Source organism: Stegostoma tigrinum, chromosome 9, assembly GCF_030684315.1.
Source record: "Stegostoma tigrinum isolate sSteTig4 chromosome 9, sSteTig4.hap1, whole genome shotgun sequence".
NCBI classification, from domain to species: domain Eukaryota; kingdom Metazoa; phylum Chordata; class Chondrichthyes; order Orectolobiformes; family Stegostomatidae; genus Stegostoma; species Stegostoma tigrinum.
In genome coordinates, this window is record NC_081362.1 from 47,138,655 (window position 1) to 47,144,654 (window position 6,000).

General features: G+C 39.6%; 1 long non-coding RNA gene across 2 annotated transcripts in view; it reads right to left on the minus strand.

Annotated features, from left to right (window-relative positions):
• LOC125454632 (uncharacterized) overlaps positions 1 to 5,254 on the minus strand; it is a 33,777-nt gene extending 28,523 nt beyond the window's left edge. For both annotated transcript variants that reach the window (XR_007248061.2, XR_007248062.1), the window contains exons 1-2: positions 5,137 to 5,254; positions 4,726 to 4,827 (exon numbers count right to left, since the gene is read on the minus strand). This is a non-coding gene — a long non-coding RNA (uncharacterized LOC125454632). The remainder of the gene's footprint in view (positions 1 to 4,725; positions 4,828 to 5,136) is intronic.
• Between the last annotated feature and the right edge of the window lie 746 nt (positions 5,255 to 6,000).

Sequence of the window (6,000 nt, forward strand, 5' to 3'; positions counted from 1 at the left end):
AAGTAGACTAAAATCCACCTCCTGTGAGGTTCACAGACCAAACAGTTTTAAATGTCTCAGAGATAATAGGAACTGCAGATGCTGGAAAATCTGAAATAACAAGATGTGGAACTGGATGAACGCAGCAGGCCAAGCAGCATCTTAAGAGCAGGAAAGCTGACATTTCGGGCCTAAATCCTTCTCTGAAATGTCAGCCTTCCTGCTCCTAAGATGCTGCTTGGCCTGCTGTGTTCATCCAGCTCCACACCTTGTTAACTCGGTTTTAAATGTCTGCTCACCTTCTATTTTGTTAATTGCAGAATGGACAACAATGAATATCTCCTTTAAACTGTAGAGGGGAGGGATGAAGATTCATGTTATTTAAAGCTGGAAATCCATTGATTTTGTGACAGCCAATTAAATACCGCTGTATGCTGGAGGCTGCATTAGATCCAGTTCAAAAAGATAACATTAAATAACTTTCTCTATATCTCTCCCTTTCTCTCATTAGATCTATTATTTAAAGTTGACCTTGTGTTTTCAAGAAAATTATCACCACAAATGATTTATAATTCAGTGTTAATTAAGCATTATCACTAGTATACTTGTTTAATTTGGATTTTCACACAGAATTTATGACTATAGCAGCATAAGTGTGCTACGAAAATCCTAATGGACATAACAATGAACACAGAATTAAAATTTACCCGATTAGGGTAAACTTTCACTGATCCAAGATGATGATCTAATGATCCCAATGTGTACACTCAAAGAAACAACAGTAAAAACTTCCCATGTGACACTGCAGTAGACAGCCACTTGTTTTGAAAGGTAAATCTGAAATGTGTATGCAGCGCATTCATGCCTGCACGTGTAGTGATACTCAGTTTGCATTGTACAGCAGGTTATGTTTATTACTGTATCTCAGGAGACAACATTTCCGAGTCAACAGGTTAAATACCTATATTAATGAGTTCAGTTTGTGGAAACACAGAAGGTAGAATTTTGTGGGGTTGGGCCAAATTCAGAAACCCCTTTAAAATGGAACACAGGAGGCAGATCCAAAAGTTGCACCCTTCTGTTTTGACAGGGGAGGGGAAGCATGAGAATTACACAGACTAGATGCTTCAACTCTTAGGGCCATTCAAAATTAGTACGGAGTTCAAATGGACCACACTTTTACTGTTCCAAGGATCAGACTTGTGAATTTATGGTGTAAAACCAAATGCTTGTGAAGGGTTTATAAGACCTATTTAAATGTCATGATGTGAAGGTTTTAAAACAAAAAAATTGCACCCTATAAACAAGAAAGAATTGGGCTAAACCTGTCAGTTAAAGTTAAGAAAACTCCCTTTTCTGCACTGCTTTAAATGACCAGCATTCGTAAGAAAAAGCCGTAACGATTTGTTGCTGCAGTTTTAGTAGAGTTCTTTATTGACATTTCACAAGGACTATTATTTCATCTGAGTTCATTATGAATAGTTGTGTGTGTTTCAAAAATCAAAAAAAAAACACGTAGCATTGAATCAGAGATAATGGGAAATGCAGATGCTGGAGAATCCAAGGTAACAAAGTGTGGGGCTGGATGAACACAGAAGGCCAAGCAGCATCTTAAGAGCACAAAATAAATAGGCAGAGAGGGGGAGGCGGACTGAAGATGGATAGAGGAGAAGATAGTGCAGAGTGGGGAGGTAGGGTGGGGATAGGTCAGTCCGGGGTGGATGGACAGGTCAAGGGGTGGGATGAGGTTAGTAGGTAGGAAATGGAGGTGTGGCTTGAGGTGGGAGGAGGGGATAGGTGAGAGGAAGAACAGGTTAGGCAGGCGGGGACGAGCTGGGCTGGTTTTGGAATGCAGTGGGAATTCCGTGTTCACTTTTTGACTGGCAGTTCAAAAAGACTATTAAAGGATCAGCTGTCTTTGATTTAGATACTGACTGGAACTGAAGTTGCTTTTTATAGCAGGTTGATCATTTGAGAGGATTTGAAACCTTTGAATGGATTTTATAAATGGGTATTTTTTTTAGTGTCACATTTATATGCATGAGATCTCTATTAAATTGATATGAGGATCTTCATTCATCTTGACAAGAGGTCTTCCCAAAGTGGAAGATGGATGAATGGCTAAGCAGGGAGCATGGAAAGGGCATGAGGGGATAGGAGTCAGTCTGGAGGTAGCACGATTGCTTGAGATGGCATGGAAGGGACATGGGGTTATGAGATGGCTTGGAGGGAGTATGGAGCAATGACAGGAAACTGGGAATGGGTGAGGGGCATGAGTCACCACTGCAGAGGCGTTGAGACCTAACTGCTTTGAAACAAGCAGGCCAAATTCTGGAGAACTAAGGTGTTCTGACCATTCTGCTTCTGCACACTTTTGACCCTGTGGTTATCTACAACTTTCTTCAGGGTTGGCTGGTCCTGCCCCCACCTCCCCAAAGCAAAGCTGGATGTAACAGGAAACTTTCTACCAAGGACAATTTCTCAACTCAAGCCAATGGCTGCCAAAAATGAAAATCTAACCCGCCTTTATGTTTAGAATTCAAATGAATTGTTAACAATATTGTAGACTGACCTTAAGACATTTCTTTTAATAGATATACTATAAGACAGAGGAGAAGATGGCATAAGTTGTACTTTCAGTAGCTGTTTGGAAAGGAACGCTAGAAATATCACACCTGTGTCAAGAAAGTTTCAAAAGGCCTATAATCTCCCGTGAATTATAGAATCATACAGTACAGAAGAGACACTTCAGCCCATCATGTCTGTACTGCCAAAAATACAGTATTACCTAAACTAGTTCCACTAGCCTGGATGAGGCCCATAACTTAAATGTTTTGAGAATTCAAGTTTTCATCCAAATACTTTTTAAAGGTTGTTAGTTTACCTGCCTCAACTATCCTTCCAAGCAGTAGATTCCAGATACTTATTGGATCAAAGCATTTTCCTCAAGTTCCCTCTAAAGCTTGTTCCTTTCACTTTCAAAATGAAAGTGCCATCTTGTTCTTGACCCTTTAATTAAAGGGAAAAGCTGCCTTCTATACACAATATTCCTTGCCTCTCACAGTCTGCTAGATACCCATCAGGTCACTCCTCAACTTTCCTTGCTTGAAAGAAAACTGTTATCCAGTGCTTACTCAGCCCTAAGTAGTATCAGAGATAATGGGAACTGCAGATGCTGGAGATTCCAAGATAATAAAATGTGAGGCTGGATGAACACAGCAGGCCAAGCAGCATCTCAGGAGCACAAACCCTCTGATGAAGGGTCTAGGCCCGAAACGTCAGCTTTTGTGCTCCTGAGATGCTGCTTGGCCTGCTGTGTTCATCCAGCCTCACATTTTATTATCTTACTCAGCCCTCTTCATTGCTGAAATGGCCCATCCAGGCAACATCCTGACAAATCTCCTCTGCATTCCCTCCAGTGCAATCACATCTTTCCTATAGTTTGGTGACCAGAATTGAACACAGTACTTCAAATGATGCCTACCTAAAGTTCAGTGTTGAATTCCATTTGTCATTCATCTGCATCTATATCGTCCTCTAATCTAAAACCTTCTCCCTTATTGTCAACCACCCAGCCAATTTTTGTGACATGCAGTACTTACTTATTAACCCTGCTGACATTCTCATTTGTATAATTTATGAATATCACAAACAATAAGGGATTCAGCATTGTTTCCTGTGAAATCCCATTAGCCTCCAGTCACACAAACAGCCTTCTACTACACCCCTCTGTCTCCAGCTACTAGCCAATTTGGATCCAAGTTGCCAAGTTACCCGTGAGGTTTCTCTTTATCAGTTTCCCAAATGGGACTTTATCACTCTGTATAATCTATACCAAATGCACTACTCTCATCTACTCATTAGTAACATTTGCCATTATCTCAGACTGTGACTTTGATGGGGGAAAAGGCAAGTCTGGGCAAGGGATGGGTTTGTGTTTTCTACTTTCAAGAATACACAGGGACCGGGACTAAAAGCAAATTTTAATCTTGGTCAATGTGCACTAGTGAACTGAAATACTCACAAGTACTAGTCTGGTTTGCAGCAATACTGTGCTGTGAAAGTCACAGTTGATTAACCATTTACTATCCATCTTTGCATTGCAGGGTGCTGGAAGCCAATCAGCAAACCAGTTCAAAAGGAAACAGGACAAAAGAAACAGAGATAACTAGGTGTACAGCTGGATGAAGACAGCAGGCCAAGCAGCATCAGAGGAGCAGGAAAGAAGAGTCCAGACCCAAAACGTCAGCTTTCCTGCTCGTCTGATGCTGCTTGGCCTGCTGTGTTCATCCAGCTCTACACCTTGTTATCTCAGATTCTCCAGCATCGGCAGTTCCTACTATCTCAGGACAAAAGAAATACTCTCTGTCTTAGTCCTGGAAACCAGCTAGCAAGCCAATCAAAAGGAATCAGAACTGAAATATTTCAGCTAACCTAATAAGCAAAGGATATTGAAATTGATTGCTCAGCTGTCAAGGCTCCACTATTTACTCGTCATGAATGAATCAGACATTGATCAATATATCTTTAACTTACATCTTTTTTGGATTAATGCACGAATTAGAAGTGAGAAATATATATGCTACATTATTATTTAGTCCTGCATTTAGTAACCAATTATCTCACTCCTCCACTAACTCAAAAAACTATTGTCAAATTGATATTCATTTGGTCTAGGAAGAGGTTATTTTGAGCTACCCAAGAAGCAGCTAAATAAAGAAAGGGAGTAAGTTCATCCTTCCTTACCTGGAGCTTGACAAATTGGAGTATTCCTTCGAGAGCTGTAATAATTTGGGGAACTCTGCCCAGGGACACATTGTAATGGACGGATAATGTAGCGAATTCAGGCTGGAGAAGATCATGCAGAAATATGTTTATGTCAACTTATCTGAAGACCAATATTAATTTTCAACTTTAAAATCCAAGACATTTTAAACTATAAATGATATAAACTAAACTATATATATATATAAATGAATGCTTGAATATTACATTACAAAATTGCAGAAAAATGTTTTCAACTTTAAAATTTAAGATATTTTAAATGATCAACACACAAATTAATGTTTGAATATTACATAATTGCAGAAAAATGTTTAGCTGTATACATTTATTGGCTTATATTAAAGGTGAATACTGAAGACACATAAAGCTCACTTTTCTAATGGATTTCAAGAAGCTTGCAGTTTGCTTCCTGTCAAGAATGAACACATGGTTCAACACTCTGAAACAGACATTTTCTAAAATTGCTTATTCATCTTTTCCTGGCAATGTCTGAGTGACTCTGCGGTACATAGCTCTGCAGCTTTCACTTCCTATGCAGCATTGCAGTCTGAAGTAAACAATGAATTGCAGGGCACCAGAATATCTGCATTTATGTCTGTCAAATACTGGGATACACAGCCAGAGAAAGATCAATAGTACAAAAGAAAGGATTCCCAGACTGAAGGAATATGCACTTATGCAAGATTTCGATGTTACATTTAAAATAATGTGTACAAACACAAAGTCAGTCTGATTCCATAGTTTAGCCATGTAACCCCTTCAAAGCTAGAAGGAATTTACTTGCACATGGATTTAAAGGCAGATGTTGAGAATTCATAATTATCTCCAGATGTTTTATTAATGTGAATCAGCACCTGTGTATAATGAGAAAAACTGATGCCTAAGGGATACATTCTCAGAATAAGGGTGGGTTAGTTACAAGAGAGATGAGGAAGGATTTCTCAGTAAGATGATAACTGAATCTTTGGAGAGATAATGAAAACTGCAGATGCTGGAGAATTCGAGATAACAAAGTGTGGAGCTGTATGAAAACAGCAGGCCAAACAGCATCTTAGGAGCACAAAAGCTGACGTTTCGGGCCTAGAGCCTTCATCTGATGAAGGGTCGAGGCCCGAAACATCAGCTTTTGTGCTCCTAAGATGCTGCTTGGCCTGCTGTGTTCATCCAGCTCCACACTTTGTTAACTGAATCTTTGGAATTCTGTACTCCAGAGAGTTGTGGAAACTCAGTCTTTGA